The following is a 16246-nucleotide window of genomic DNA, read 5'->3' on the forward strand; positions in this document are numbered from 1 at the left end:
CTGTCACACGATGGACCAGTAAATCAGGAGACAAGTTACTGGGGACAAGGAATAGTGACTTTATTCAGAAAGCCAGCAGACTGAGAAGATGGCAGACTGATGTCTCAACCATCTTACTCCAGTCAGAATTTGGGCTATTTTACTAAAAATAGCCCGAATTATATTTTTATGTTAAAAAGAGAAGTTAGTTGTCTATTGTAAACTTCTTGGTGCAGGAATCCTTTGTTCTTATAGGTGTCCCTGTAGGTCAGGTTATGATGTTCCTGTGAATCTCCAACAAAACAAATGTTATTCTCTGTTTTGCAACTTTTTACCCATATGTGTATAAAGGCCAGAGCCCTGAGAATGGGCTATCCTGTATATTTTAAGTTCTAGGCAACATTCTTTTACAAAAGGTGGAGAGCCAGTGTGATTAACCACTGGCAGCAGAGCACAAAGGTTAAAATAAAAGAAACATCTAATATGGAGTCATATTTGTTCTTCCCTATTACAAAATATTGCCCTGGAGAGGAGTTAGGGCAATAGAGTGTAGGAATTGCATGGGCTTGGCCTTGGAGAGGCTTTAGTTCAAGCCCTGCTTTTTCCACTTACTGGCTTTGAGACCCTTGACAAGTCTCTTTAACAGCCCTGACCTCTATTTTTCATAGGACTTCTGTGAGGATTAAAGGAGATCTTGCATAGTCAGTGCTTAAAACAGTGCCCAGCTGGGTAAATGATAGTATGTGGTGGTTGTTGAACTGATGAGCCATGCTAATAGGTGACTATTAACTAAAGACCAGAGTTTCCATTAGGGATAATGCTTTGCGTTGTGTAGTTCTGTTGATTTTGACAAATACATAATGTCACGTGTTTGCTATTTCATGTCATACAGAATGGTTTCAGTGCTCTCAAAATGCGCTGTGCTCCACATGCTCATCCCTCTCTCCTTCCCCTTTCTCCCTGGTAACCACCCATCTTTTTACTGTCTCCGTGATTTTGACTTTTCCAGAATGTTATGCTGTATGAATATGAAACCACAGACTATATATCCTTTTTTAAAATATTTATTTATTTGGCCGTATTGGGTCTTTATTAGGTCTTAGTTATGTTATGTGGGATCTTTTGTTGCAGACTCTCTAGTTGTGGCATGAGGGCTTAGTTGCTCTGAAACTTGTGGGATCTTAGTTCCCCGACCAGGAATTGAACCTGTGTCCTGTGCATTGCAAGGCAGAATCTGAACCACTGGACCACCAGGGATGTCCCTACATCCTTTTAGATTGGTTTTTTTTGTTTGTTTGTTTCATTTAGCAGGTTTCCTTCATGCCTTTTTGCGACTTGATAGCTCATTTTTTGGTAATCACTGAAAAATGTTCCATTGTATAGATGTACCGCATCTCATTTATCCATTTTGGTCAATCTATTGAAGGATATTTTTGTTGCTTCTAAATTTTGGCAATTATGGATGAGGCTGTTAAATATTCATATGCAGGTTTTTCTGTTTTCAAAGTTTTCAACTCATTTGGGTCACTACTTAGAAGTGATTGCTGAGATGAACTATTTTTTCCTATATAATCAAAAATTTTTTTCTATTGTAAAATCTAAAATCAAAAGCTTTTTTTGGCCACAACATTAAAGACTAGCTCAAGAGGATTTCAGGCTTTGCAGTTGAAGATAACATGTTAATAATTACTGCTGCTGCTGCTGCTAAGTTGCTTCAGTCGTGTCCGACTCTGCGACCCCATAGACGGCAGCCCACCAGGCTCCCCCATCCCTGGGATTCTCCAGGCAAGAACACTGGAGTGGGTTGCCATTTCCTTCTCCAATACATGAAAGTGAAAAGTGAAAGTGAAGTCGCTCAGTCGTGTCCGACTCTTCGCGACCCCATGGACTGCAGCCTACCAGGCTCCTCCGTCCATGGGATTTTAAATGAGACATAAGACTGCACACTCCTCCCCCCACCCCCCTGCCCCACATAGGCCATTGAAACATTTTCTAAAAGACTCCTCTGAAGCTATCCCAGGGGATCTCTTCTCTTCTTGCCCTTGCTCTCTGTGGCTGTAACCAAGACCAGGAAGTCCATCCTGGGTGTCTGCTCTTGCTGAGAGTGGCAGCCATGCATGCAGGCTCTGATCACTGATGGGGAGCGGGGCACTTGGAATTCTTCCTCAAATTAACCCTATCAGCTTCCCTTCTTCTTCTACCTTCTGAGTGAGCTGCTTCCCTGATGACCTCCTTCTCTTGCTTTTCCGGCCACCTGCTCCCAACAGGAGCCTCAGGCCCTCAGGGCAAAGGGCCTGCCGGATCCTGGGGCGAGCTCTGCCTCTGCTGGGAGCAGGTGGAGGCCGGGCCAGCTGGAGCCCTGGGGTAGAAATTCAAAGCAATTGACAGGCAGGCAGGCAGCCCCTCAGGGAGGCAGGGAAGATGTACATAGATCAGCTGAAGGGCTGGCAGCCTGAACTGGAGGCTCAGAAAGCAGATGTGGAAGAGCAGTTAGGAGCCCAGACTCCGGAACCAGGACACCCACTTGGTGTGATTTGGGGCAGATTATTGATCATCATAGTTTATCACTGTATAGAATTCAAGTAAGAAGCCTCTGTCTTGCAAGATTAATGAAATAACACCAGTGGTGTATTGAGGACAGCCCAGAGTACATTTAAGGGCTTAATAGAGGTTCACTATTCTTAGTGTTATCATCATTGTTATAAATAATGCCTTGAGCATAGGAGCCATGAAAAGCCAGCCGGTACACAACTACATTTTCAGAGGTTCTGGGAACTGGAAAATGACCTCAGAGGTCATGCAGCCCAACATCTTTAATTTTTCATCTGTTAAAATCAGAGGCCACAACTTGTCTTCGGGCACAGAGTGAAGTCTGTGCAGTTGTGGGCAAGCAGGTGTCGAGCACCGCTTTATGCCGAGCACCGTGTTTGGAGCTGGAGGGAGAGAGAGAGCCGGCAGGGCCTGTCCTTAGGGAGCTCACAGGCTGATGAGGGCAGCTGGGCAGCCAAGTGAATGCAGAAGAGGGGGTGGGTGCTGTGATGGAGACACGGCTGGTAGAATTCGGCCTCAGTTCCACCTTAACTCTGAGGACCCAGCAAGTGTGAAAGTGAGGAAGCCCACACTCTGATATCGAGGCACCGCATCATCAATGTTGGGCTCATCAGAGGTAGAACGTGACACAGGTCTGATTCCCTGGTGGGGCCCAAAGTGGCAGGATATTGATGTTTAACATTGGGTCGATATTTTACCTAGTGAGGAAAACACTGCTCAGACTAACCCTCCAAAGCACTACGTGTCTCCCGACCCTTGTTTCTTTGGATGGTTCTTTACCCCAGCCCATATTGGTTGCCCTTCCCTGGCATGGTTTCCCGACCCTTGCACCTGCTGAAAGACATAGCCCTTTGGGTTTCTGGGTTAGTTTTTATGAACTGGAATCTGGGCCCAGATTTTTTTTTTTAGGGGAAACAGCCATCCCTTTACAGAATTGTTCTTTCCGTCAAACTCCATGAGAGGATGATTAGGAGAAGAAAGCATCTTCATAGATCTGAACCTTTGATTCTTTCATTCAACAAAGTGCCCTTTCTACTGAGGGGCTCAGATCTCAGGGGCGAGTCTGACAACAGGCTGAAGGAGGGGGAGATCTGAACCCCTCAAATCAATTGGGCTAAATCACTTGCCATTCTAGTTGTTAAACCATTCAAAAGGCTGTATGGGTACTAGAAAATGAAAGTTTTCAGTTTCTTAATTGCTAAAGTTCCCCACCCAAAACAGCTTAAGGGAAGGCTAATTATGGTGACAAGTTAAAGAAACCCCAACCTTCTCAAATGGCTCCTGGCTGATAGGAATTTAATAGGATTTTAATCCATAGAGTCTTTTGAATACTTGAGGTCTATTCTCCTGTTCCCCTGTCTCCTGATGACCTCAAATCCTTCTTCAACCCAACATGAAAGAGTGTTAATATCTTCCATCGATTAGTCTACTAATCCTTTTACCTTTCTCTTTGAATCTTTTGCATGACATTACATTTAGCTGGGAGTTGGGGGGATGTAAAATTCCTACATGGAGCCAGATTGCAGCCAAGAGAAGCAGATGGACAAAATGTCTTGGCTAGAAAGAGGTGTAGGATCATCACCTTTCGAGAAATTTATCTGTTTGGAGTTATTTTCCAAGAGCAATTGGACTTGAGAGTTATTTTCCAAGAACAATTGGATAGATTTTGTTCAAATTGGGATGATTATAGGGGTCTTGGTGTGGAAACAAAGCACATCCAGATTTCCAGGACAACTGTATTTTCTGTGCGGAGTAGAAAGGCTATTTATTTACTTTTTCATCTATCTACTACCTATCTAGCCTGGAGGTGCTTATGATTTTGTCTTTTTTATTTGGATTAATTCCTGAAGCAATGATGGAAAAATTATTGCAGAAGACAAAATAACATTATATTTATTCCCTCCTTCTTATACATTATATTTATTCCCTTACTCTTCTATGCCCCTCTCCCCTCCCAGCCCACTTGAGTTTTTCTCTTTTCTGCTTCAACATCACTGCTCTGAAAGACAGTGTCATGATAAGGCTGAAGTTTCAGATCCATCGTGGGAGGAAGAAGGGTAGGGTTCCTTGGAGGAGTCTGAATAGCCCCTGGGATTGTGGGCAGAATTGTACACATGCACCTGCTTGCATATATTTTAGGAGAGGATTTTCAAAGGGGTCATGGTTCTCAAAGAGTTGAGATCCTGTAGAGAGAAGCTGCTTAGGGCAGGAGGGGGCTCCAGATGGTCAGGATATTTCTCCATTTCTACCACCTGCACCTGCCTTTCCTCTGGCTCTTCCTCTGCTCTACTCTTCCATTTCCATCATCTTCCTTTTATCTCCCTCTCACTTCGGAACCTCCTCCCTTGCATTTCACTTGGCCCCACCTGTGTCTCAGGGCTGGGGATGCTCATGGACCTGGGTCTGCTGGAGACCTGGGATCTGCATGTTCATAAAGACATACAGGATTGATTGATAGCCTTTTCCAGTCTACCTGGATGCTTGCTACCTGTGGCAACATCGCTCTAAGTCCTCTGGCAGCTGGGGATGGGACTTTTGTTTCAGTAGCCTGCCTCATCGTGACAAGCATGCCCACAGCTAAGAGGACAAACCTGTTTGTGAAGAGGTGGCAGCAACCCTGAAGCTGGAGGCTGGCCTAGGGTTTGCCCTCTTGTAAGCTGTCAGAAGCATATCTGTTCACGGTGAGGGAAGATCCTGAGTAAATGCGGTTTCTGAGGCCAGTCTGCTTTCCAGGTTCCAGGGCTTCAAGCTGAGGAACATCATAAGATTATAAGCAGGCTTTCATTCTAACAGGAGTTCCTTATTTGTGGGCCAAATCCAAAATATTTTCCCCTTAGGTTGTCTCACTGAAGCTTTGCAACTCAACTGGCCAGAGTAAGCAGATAACTTGATTTTTATTCTCCATATTAGGAAATGAGGCAGAGGTACACTTGAATGGCAGTGTGGATTTTGGAGTCTTCATTTTTCCAGTTCAATTCCTGGGCTGTAGTTTTTTGGCCAAGTTGCTCGCCCTCTGTAGGCCTAGCTTTTCTTGTCTGTAAAATGAAAATATCTGTGTGCCAGTTCAATTCAGTTCAGTTGCTCAGTCGTGTCCAACTCTTTGCGACCCCATGAATCGCAGCACGCCAGGCCTCCCTGTCCATCACCAACTCCTGGAGTTCACTCAGACTCACGTCCATTGAGTCAGTGATGCCATCCAGCCATCTCTTCCTCTGTCGTCCCCTTCTCCTCCTGCCCCCAATCCCTCCCAGCATCAGAGTCTTTTCCAATGAGTCAACTCTTCGCATGAAGTGGCCAAAGTACTGGAGTTACAGCTTTAGCATCCTTCCTTCCCAAGAAATCCCAGGGCTGATCTCCTTCAGAATGGACTGGTTGGATCTCCTGGCAGTCCAAGGGACTCTCAAGAGTCTTCTCCAACACCACAGCTCAAAAGCATCAATTCTTCGGCGCTCAGCTTTCTTCACAGTCCAACTCTCACATCCATACATGACCACTGGAAAAACCATAGCCTTGACTAGACAGACCTTTGTTGACAAAGTAATGTCTCTGCTTTTCAATATGCTATCTAGGTTGGTCATAACTTTCCTCCCAAGGAGTAAACGTCTTTTAATTTCATGGCTGCAATCACCATCTGCAGTGATTTTGGAGCCCCCAAAAATAAAGTCTGGTACTGTTTCCACTGTTTGCCCATCTATTTCCCATGAAGTGATGAGACCAGATGCCATGATCTTCGTTTTCTGAATGTTGAGTTTTAAGCCAACTTTTTGACTCTCCTCTTTCACCTTCATCAAGAGGCTTTTTAGTTCCTCTTCACTTTCTGCCATAAGGGTGGTGTCATCTGCATATCTGAGGTTACTGATATTTCTCCTGGCAATCTTGATTCCAGCTTGTGCTTCTTCCAGCTCAGCATTTCTCATTGTGTACTCTGCATAGAAGTTAAATAAGCAGGGTGACAATGCAGTTGTGTAAATCCTGTGATATGATTGTACAATGTACCTGGCATGAAGTATCCATGCAAAAAGGTCAGGAAACTCACGCCTAGTCTTTTCTAAGGATACCCAATAAATCTCATGGTGGAGACAGAGTCAGAACCTCCAAAGTCCTGATCTTTGATAAAGAAAGGCTACCATGATGTGCTATTTGGATCAATCCAAAAGATGGTGAAGATTACAAAGAATTAGACTAAGAACACCCTTTTTCTCTGTACAAATGTGTTCCCTCAATTGAAGGAGGTAATAAGAGAATATGAAATACTTATTATGGAATGTCAATTTGCCATTGATGCTGAGTTGAGGGAGCAGCATGGCAAGTGAAAAAGAGCAACTACGTGAAAAGAGTCAAGAGCCAGGATATGAATTCCTATTCTGTACAAAGCCAGCTAGGCTTGAATCTCATCTGACTTCCTGCCAGCTGGGACACCTCATTACCTCTTCTTCCTCATCTGTAAAATAGAACTGAGATTCACTCTGTCACTTTCTGGGTCTCACAAGGGCATCATGCAAGATACTCCATATGTTAGGATGTTTGATGGATTGCGTTGAACTTGCTTGAGTTGAAGAGGCCCTTGATCTTAGATATCCTTAAGCCTCAGTAAGGGGGGAGCTTTATGGTCTGTTGCTGTTGTTCAGACACTAAGTCATGTATGACCCTTTGCAACCCCATGGACTGTAGCCTGCCAGTCTCCTCTGTCCATGGGATTCCACAAGCAGTACTGGATTTCTTTCTCCAAGGGATCTTCCTGACTCAGAGATGGAACCCATGTCTCCTGCACTGGCAGGCAGATTCTTTACCATTGAACCACCAGGAAAGCAACCGCAGCTTAGTATCAGGCTATTTGCTACCACCAGCTCCTTGGGGTGGACACTCACCAGGCTAATAACAAATAGAGAGTTGGTGGCAGCCACTCTTTCACTGGGGCTAGCCCCACCAGAAGCCAGGGAGTCAACTTCCTGTGTGGGATGATGTGAGGGCCCCTGGGCATGATCTCTCATTCACAAAGATGACTTCCTGTGAACATAGCTTGGCTGTTTGATATTATCCATGTGACTCTGTGTTATATCGGAAATAGCACTGATGTTGGGCTGCCGTCTTTGGGGTTGCACAGAGTCAGACACGACTGAAGCGACTTAGCAGCAGCAGCAGCAGGAGATGGAAGGCCAGTTTCACATTCAGATTTCCTGCTTTATCCTCTTTGTTCTTTTCTTCCCTCCTTTTCTTTTTTCCTTCTCTTCTTCCTCATCCTTCTGACAACATTCATTACCAAAAGCAGTAGCCTCTTTTTTGTCATTTTCCTCTTTGAAATATTTGTAACATTTGACATCATTTTTCTCCCTGGAATCCCCTCTCTCCTTCGTATTTGCTAAATCACATGGGTCTTACTTATTAAAATCCTGCTGATTGGCGTTTTCTTCCTTTTTCTTTTATATCTTCTCCAAACCCAGAGTCTGCTTTACCACCTTCTTGTCATTCATTCACATTTATGCCCTAATTCAGTGGATCATTCATCCATACAACTCATATATATTGAATACCCATTCAGCGGCAGCCACATGGAGGGATGCATTAGGGAAAATCAGTCATGTGGTGTCTTGACTCATGTGTCTTATGGTCTAGGAGGCTGCTGTTCAGCCATGTCTGTGTAGGGATAGGGGAGTGGCTGTTTGCCAGGCACACCAAGGATCTACACTGAGGCCAGTCTTGGGCATGGTGGGGAGAGGGGAGCAAGGGTTGGGGAGGTGCTCCTGTGGGGAGACAGACATTATATGGAAGAGGCTTTAGATACATTCTGTTTGAGCCAATGTAGGTTGGCCATAACTCCAGAGGCAAGTAGCTGGTAATCAGATCTCACTGCAATGTGGAATTCAGTATTTGGGAACATAGTGAACATCCCCATCAATAAGTAAGTTAATAAGATAAGTGACATCTTAAAATGGCTGTTGGGAGGATAGCTCCAGTTTAGATTGGTGATTGGAATACACGCCCTTTTCTTTGTTCATCATTTCACTGGCATCTCTCACTCATTCCATCCATTTATTCATTTTGACACCTTTTCAGTCTTTACTTCCTGGTTGATGCCTTTTACCCACCTGGTTTCATTCTCATTGTGATACGTGGATAGAGGGATCACATGCTTTGTCTGGCCTGTCAGTGATAAGTGAGCCCTGCCTCCACCATGCTTCTGTTTGGTCCAGGAGGAGGGAACTGGCTTGGCACCATCATCCGCATTTGGCTCACCCATTCTTGCCAAGACCTTCACAGAGGGTGTTCCTTCTTTAGAAAGAAAATGGAAGCTCCTTAAAGGAGAAACCTAATGCCCTCAAAGGCATTCATCCTTCAGGAGGTGGGCACACCAGCTCTGTTGGGGTTAGTTCAGGGAAGGCTTCTCTGCTGGGCTGGAGGCCATGGCCTCAGAAAAGACATCCAGGAGCCTCGGAAGTGGGGGAGGGTGGCAGGGCAGTGAACATCCTTCTATTTTGGGCCTTGGAAGCTGAGGATTTATTGCTCTCCCTGAGACAGGCTGGAGGCAGAAGTCTGGGGCAAGCCTGGGTGCCTTGCTGGCTACACCCTGGGGCTGGTGAGCATCTGGTGGAGGGAGGGGGTCAGATGGGATTCAACCTGCACCTTGAACTGCTATAAATCTTCCTGGCCAGGAAGCAGGCTCCAGCCAGGCCTGTGGGGGTGGGGTGGTGTGGTGGTGGTGGTGATGCTTTTTGCTCAGGAGCACCCCTGAACCAGCCACTCCTCGGCGTCCGGGCTGAGCAGTTGACCCTGACTTAATGAGACTACAACGTGGGTGTCCAGGGCCAGCTCTCCCGTGGGCTGCTTCCCTTGGAGCCAAATCAATATTTATTAATGATCTGCCCCCCTCACCCCACCCCCGGATGCCTCTGGCTTCACAGAGGCCCTCTGTTGCACCAGCCTGCCCGAGCCATTCATTAACCACTGAGCCCCGCCGCCTGTGAGGCCGTGGAGGGGCTCACAGAGGCCAGCCCACCGCGGAGGTATTTGCAAAGGTCATTAATGAGCTAATCTGATTTCACTTTTCCAAACAGAAGCCTGGGTCGCTGGGGTCAGTCTCTATTCCCAGCTTTGTGAGTGAGTCTGGTTGGGAGGGGAGAGGCCTGTGACCATCACTGAAGAAGAGAAAGGGAAAAGGAAGGGGTCTTGGAAGAACCTAGAACTTGCATGTTAAAAAGCTACCACTTCTAAAGCCAGGGTGCCTGATGGAAGGTGAGGAAGACCTGGGGCTGTCCTAGGGATTTTCTATCAGCCCCTCTAAATTCCTGTCTTAGTTTGTTGTTTCCTCCCCCTCTCTACATGGGAGAACAGAAATCTAAAATCAAGGGTCCCCCACTCTCACTTTATTCTAAGCCAGCCCAGTGGTTCAGTGCACAAGCTGCCCCAGTTCTGATTCCAGGCCCGCCAGCTCTGTCATCTTGAACAAGTCACCTCATCTCTCTGACCTTCAGTGTGCTCCGTTAATAATGCAAAAATAATCCTGTCTACCCCCCAGGGCTTCTCTGGTAGCTCAGATGGTAAAGAATCTGCCTGCAATGCAGGAGACCTGGGTTCTATCCCCGGGTTGGGAAGATCCCCTGGAGTAGGAAATGGCAACCCACTCCAGTATTCTTGCATGGAGAATTTCACAGACAGAGGAGCCTGGTGGGCTACAGTCCATGGGGTCGCAAAGAACTGGACATGACTGAGTGACTAACACAAACGCCTGCCAGAGTTACTCTGAAAACTAAAATAGACGGTGGAAGTCAAGTGCTTAGCACAGCATTTGGTGGCTGGGAAGCTTTCAGAAAGTATAACTTTAAAGGAAAAAAGCAGTTACTGTAACCTTGAGACTGGGGAAATTGGAAGAACCCATAAGTTGATGATGGGGACATGGGTAAGTGTCCTATCCTGGCCATCAGTGGACTGCAGGACCTTACTTAACCAGACAAGTGTGTTCTGAGCCTTTTCTGAATGATGATGGGGCCCAGAAGCTACCAGGAGTGCCTGGACTTCGATGAAGGCCCCATGGCCTCACAGTGACACCTGGGTCTCCCTGACAGTCTCCCTGATGGGGTCCTAGAGATTGTTAAGCTGCTTCAACCTTTGTCTTCTCTTTGCCAAGACTTAACACCTGGGGGATTTCCTGGTGGCTCAGATGGTAGAGTCTGCCTGCAATGTGGGAGACCTTAGTTTGATCCTTGAATCAGGAAGATCCCCTGGAGAAGGAAATGGCAACCCACTCCAGTATTCGTGTCTGGAAAATCCTATGGGTGAAAGAGCCTGGAAGGCTATATAGGGTCCATAGGGTCGTAGAGTTGGACATGACTGAGCGATTTCACTTTGCCAAGACTTGAATCCTTTGAGTCTTTGCAACCCTCTCAAGTTCTCTGATTTTTTTTTCCCGCCAAGAGGTCTGAACCAAGCCATGTGGCCCAAGTACAGAGTGTTTTCCTTTTGGAGGAGAGGAAAAGAGAAAAGGAGAAAAGAGAAGAGAAAAGAAAAGGAGAGGAGAGGAAACGAGAAATCAGCCAAAGCTGAAAGTAAGCTGGTTCTGCTGCCCTCTGGCGTTCAGCTGGAAGCTGACCAGCACGCCCAGCTCTGAACCCGGGTGGGGACAAAGAAGCTTGTCTCTGGAGCAGAGCCTTGTTTCTTTGGGAAACAGTAGGGTCAGGCATTTGGGGAGCTGAAGAAACACAGTAACTATGCTTCCAAGAACAAGTCAGGCTGACACATAGATTGACTGAAAGTGTATTTTCATGAGTCCCCCTAGCCAGTGTTAGCCCTCCACATAGGCATATGAAACCCCAAAAGGATCGTAGCAGCTATGAATCCAACAGCCTACATTTTTTGCAGAGGAAACTGAGCCCAAGATCAGAAAACCTGTTAACATCAGAGCAGAGCCTGTCTGAGAAGGTGCTTCTGACTCCTGTCTCCCTTCTTTCCTCCTGTTCCCTCCCCTCCTCCTCCTCTCCCTTCTCCCCTTCATTCCTCTCCTCCTCCTTTTTCTTCTTCCTCATCACCACTGAACTTTTCCCATCCTAGTGGTTAACACCGATGGAACACTTACTGTGGCCAGTCGCTCTGCTCAAATGTGTCCCATTTCCTCTAGCATTTAACACAAGTGTGTGCGTGCTCACTTGTGTCTGACTCTGAGACCCTGAGGACTATATAGCCCGCCAGGCTTCTATGTCCATGGGATTTCCCAGGCAGGGATACTGGAGTGGGTGGCCATTGCCTCTTCTAGGGGATCTGCTGACCCAGAGATTGAATCTGCGGCTCCTGCATTGGCAGGCGGATTCTTTACCACTGAGCCACCTTAACATATATAATGATGCAGTAATATGGAAAGACAGTTTTAATTCATTTTGTGGTTAAAGAAACTAAGGCTTTGAGAGAGAAAATGCTTGCTCAGTTACACAACAGAGTAAGTGGACAGATTCCTAGCCTTGCTGGAAAACATTATGCTCTGCTCCCTGTATTATATTACTGCTGCTGCTGCTGCTAAGTCGCTTCAGTCGTGTCCGACTCTGTGCGACCCCATAGACGGCAGCCCACCAGGATTCCCGTCCCTGGGATTCACACTGGAGTGGGTTGCCATTTCCTTCTCCAATGCATGAAAGTGAAAAGTGAAAGGGAAATTGCTCAGTCATGTCCAACTCTTTGCAACCCCATGGACTGCAGCCTACCAGGCTCCTCCGCCCATGGGATTTTCCAGGCAAGAGTACTGGAGTGGGGTGCCATTGCCTTAAGGGCAGAGTAAAAACAAAAGCAAAGTCCCCGGAGTTTGTAGCTGAACAGTTCTAATACTGACATTCCTCCTCTATTGTGCTTTGCTTTACCATGCTTCACAGGTACTGTATTTTTTTTTACAAATGGCAGGTTTGTGAAAGCCCTGTATGGAGCAAGTCCATAGCCTTCATTTTTCCAACAGCGTTTGCTCGCTTCCTATCTCTGTATCCTATGCTGGTAGTTCTCACAATATGTCAGCCTTTCTCATGGTTGTATCTGTCATGGTGATCTGAGATCAATGATGTTACTACTATGACTTGCTGAAGGCTCAGATGATACTTAGCATTTTTAGCGAATAAATATTTTTTTAATTAAGATATATACATTGCTTTTTCAGATGTAACATTATTGTACACTTCATAGACTACAGCACAGTGTGAAAACACAACTTTTATATGTCCTGGGAAACCTCAGAGTTAATGTGACTCACTATACTGTGATATTCTCTTTATCATGGTGGTCTGGAACCAAACCCCCAGTATTCCCAACATGTGTAAGTGCTCAGTTGCTGCAGTCATGTCTGACCCTTCACAAACCTATGGACTGTAGCCTGCCAGGCTCCTCTGCCCATGGGGTTCTCCAGGCAAGAATATAGGAGTGGGTTTCCATGCCCTCCTCCAGGGGATCTTCCTGATCTAGGGATCGAACCTGCTTCTCCTGCATCTCCTGCATTGCAGATGGATTCTTTACTACTGAGCCATCAGGGAATCCCTATTTCCAACATGAATCTGTATTTATTATGTACCAGACTCTGTTCTCAACAGATCACACATATTAACTCTTTTAAACTTATGTGTTCCTATAAAGTGGTACTTTATTATCCCCACTTTACCCGTAGGAAGACTAAAGCAGGGTTAAGTATTTGTCCACTTGACTTCACATTCCAGGAAGTCTGGCTCTAGGTGAGTGATCACACCATCGTGATTATCTGGGTCGTGAAGATCCTTTTTGTACAGTTCTTCTGTGTATTCTTGTCACTTCTTCTTAATATCTTCTGCTTCTGTTTAGGTCCCTACCATTTCTGTCCTTTATTGAGCCCATCTTTGCAGGAAATGTTCCGTTGGTATCTCTAATTTTCTTGAAGAGATCTCTAGTCTTTTCCATTCTATTGTTTTCCTCTATTTCTTTGCATCGATCACTGAGGAAGGCTTTCTTATATCTCCTTGCTATTGTTTGGAACTCTGCATTCAGATGCTTATATCTTTCCTTTTCTCCTTTGCTTTTCGCTTCCCTTCTTTTCATAGCTATTTGTAAGGCCTCCCCAGACAGCCATTTTGCTTTTTTGCATTTCTTTTTCTTGGGAATGGTCTTGATTCCTGCCTCCTGTACAGTGTCATTAACCTCTGTCCATAGTTCATCAGGCACTCTGTCTATCAGATCTAGTCCCTTAAATCTATTTCTTACTTCCACTGTATAGTCATAAGGGATTTTATTTAGGTCATACCTGAATGGTCTAGTGGTTTTCCCTACTTTCTTCAATTTCAGTCTGAATTTGGCAATAAGGAGTTCATGATCTGAGCCCCAGTCAGCTCCCGGTCTTGTTTTTGCTGACTGTATAGAGCTTCTCCATCTTTGGCTGCAAAGAATATAATCAATCTGATTTTGGTGTCGACCATCTGGTGATGTCCATGTGTAGAGTCTTCTCTTGTGTTGTTGGAAGAGGGTGTTTGCTATGACCAGTGCATTCTCTTGGCAGAACTCTATTAGCCTTTGCCCTGCTTCATTCTGTACTCCAAGGCCAAATTTGCCTGTTACCCCAGGTGTTTCTTGACTTCCTACTTTTGCATCCCAGTCCCTATAATGAAAAGGACATCTTTTTTGGGTGTTAGTTCTAGAAGGTCTTGTAGGTCTTCATAGAACTGTTCAACTTCAGCTTCTTCAGCATTACTGGTAGGGGCATAGACTTGGATTACCATGATATTGAATGGTTTGCCTTGGAAACGAACAGAGCTCATTCTGTCGTTTTTGAGATTGCATCCAAGTACTGCATTTCAGACTCTTTTGTTGACCATGATGGCCACTCCATTTCTTCTAAGGGATTCCTGCCCGCAGTAGTAGATATAATGGTCATCTGAGTTAAATTCACCCATTCCAGTCCATCTTAGTTCACTGATTCCTAGAATGTCGATGTTCACCCTTGTCATCTCCTGTTTGACCACTTCCAATTCGCCTTGATTCATGGACCTGACATTCCAGGTTCCTTTGCCATATTGCCCCAGAGACCAAGCCTAGGTTGTCTGCCTGTGTAATCAGGGCCTTAACCACAGCTAGGTTGTCTCTCCCTGAGAAACGGGGGCCCTGATCTGGGCTGGGGTCAAACTCTGGCTGTTCCAGTCCCCTTGAGCAATGGCAAGCTCGTGTCATGTCTCTCTGACTTTCACCCTGGGGTCTGGAGCCATGAGATGTTATGTAAAATAGTATCTTCTTCCTTTTCTATTTCCTGGTACTGATTTTTTCTTCTTCAGGGACTTCCTGGCATTGTTATATTTTAAAATTTATTTATAGCTTATTCCTTGTCACTCTCTCTCGGATGTGAGCCCCACAGGAGTGAGGAATCCACTGTATTCACTCCTCAACGTCCAGAGCCTGGCAGTATAAATGCTTAATACGTAGTCATGAAAACTCCTCTGGGAGGGCTAAGGGTCCCCCAAGTCAGAAGATGGTGCAGTGAGGAAAGGCTGGCTTGCTGTATCTCCAAGGGCAGCTGTTACTGCCAGAATTATGGATAAATTTCTGGCAAAATAGAGGCTGTGAATGAGCAGGGACAGGCAGTCTTGGAAGGGAAGTGACAGGGCAGCAACGCACTAGAGAAACAGGGAGGGTCTTACAGGGGGTCCTGAGTCCTGACTGACTACGATAGGACATCCTTCCTTATGCCCTCCCAGACCCATGGAGGGAACAGACCCCATTTTCAGTTCTGACAACAGAGATCCATCATGCAAGGCCCTGGATTCAAGGAGAAAGAAAAGCTTGGAGAGAATTCAAATGACAAAGTGGGAAGTCAGGTCTCATCTTCAGTGAGCTAAATGCGGGGCTGAGTCATCCCAGACTCCAAAGTCCAGCATCTGGAACAGCGGAGGGCTGTGGAGCGACTTCTCCTCCCTGCCCCTCGGCTTCCTCTTCTGAAAATGGGGGTGATAAGAATACCAACCTCACGGAGCTGGTATGAGAATTGGGTGAGGAAGGGTGTGTAGTGTTTAGGACAGCACCTGGCACGAAACAACAGCTCTGTGAGTCTTAGCTGGAATTACTACCACAATGTCTGTTCCTGTTATTACTATTGTAGGGAGCCCACCTTGAGAACCGGGTTGGGCTTAGGGGTGTGCAGACCTCCAGGTGGGAAACTGTAAAGAAAATCAGGCAGTCAGGCTCCAGAGCCAGGCCCTCTGCCCAACCTCTGTGCTCCCCACCCCTGTACCTGGCAGGATGGATTTTGTGGTCCAGACCTGAGATCACAGCATCATCCAGGCCCAAGTTTGAATATTGAATCCACTGTTTCCAACAGTGTGTGTGTTTGGGTTTATCACTTAACCTCTCCACATCCCAGTCTTTTCATTTTCAATATGGGGATACCAATAGTACCACCAGGCTTCCCTTGTGGCTCAAACAGTAAAGAATCCAGCTGCAATGCAGGGTTTGATCCCTGGGTCAGGAAGATCCCCTGGAGAAGGGAATGGCAACCCACTCCAGTATTCTTGCCTGGAGAATTCCATGGACAGGGGAGCCTGGCGGCCTACAGTCCATGGGTCTCAAAGAATTGGACACAACTGAACAATTAACACACAAACAGTCAGTTCAGTCAGTTCAGTTGCTCAGTCGTGTCTGGCTCTTTGAGAACCCGAGGACTGCAGCACACCAGGCCTCCCTGTCCATCACCAACTCCTAGAGTTTACTCAAACTCATGTCCATTGAGTCAGTGATGCCGTCC

At 46.1% G+C, this 16246-nt stretch overlaps 1 protein-coding gene across 1 annotated transcript in view; it reads left to right on the forward strand.

Annotated features, from left to right (window-relative positions):
- The window catches only part of PAH (phenylalanine hydroxylase), an 89165-nt gene that overhangs the window by 25974 nt on the left and 46945 nt on the right, over positions 1-16246 (forward strand). The gene's annotated exons all lie outside the window — the stretch shown is intronic.

The sequence above is a fragment of the Bubalus kerabau genome, chromosome 1 (assembly GCF_029407905.1).
Source record: "Bubalus kerabau isolate K-KA32 ecotype Philippines breed swamp buffalo chromosome 1, PCC_UOA_SB_1v2, whole genome shotgun sequence".
Classification (NCBI taxonomy): domain Eukaryota; kingdom Metazoa; phylum Chordata; class Mammalia; order Artiodactyla; family Bovidae; genus Bubalus; species Bubalus kerabau.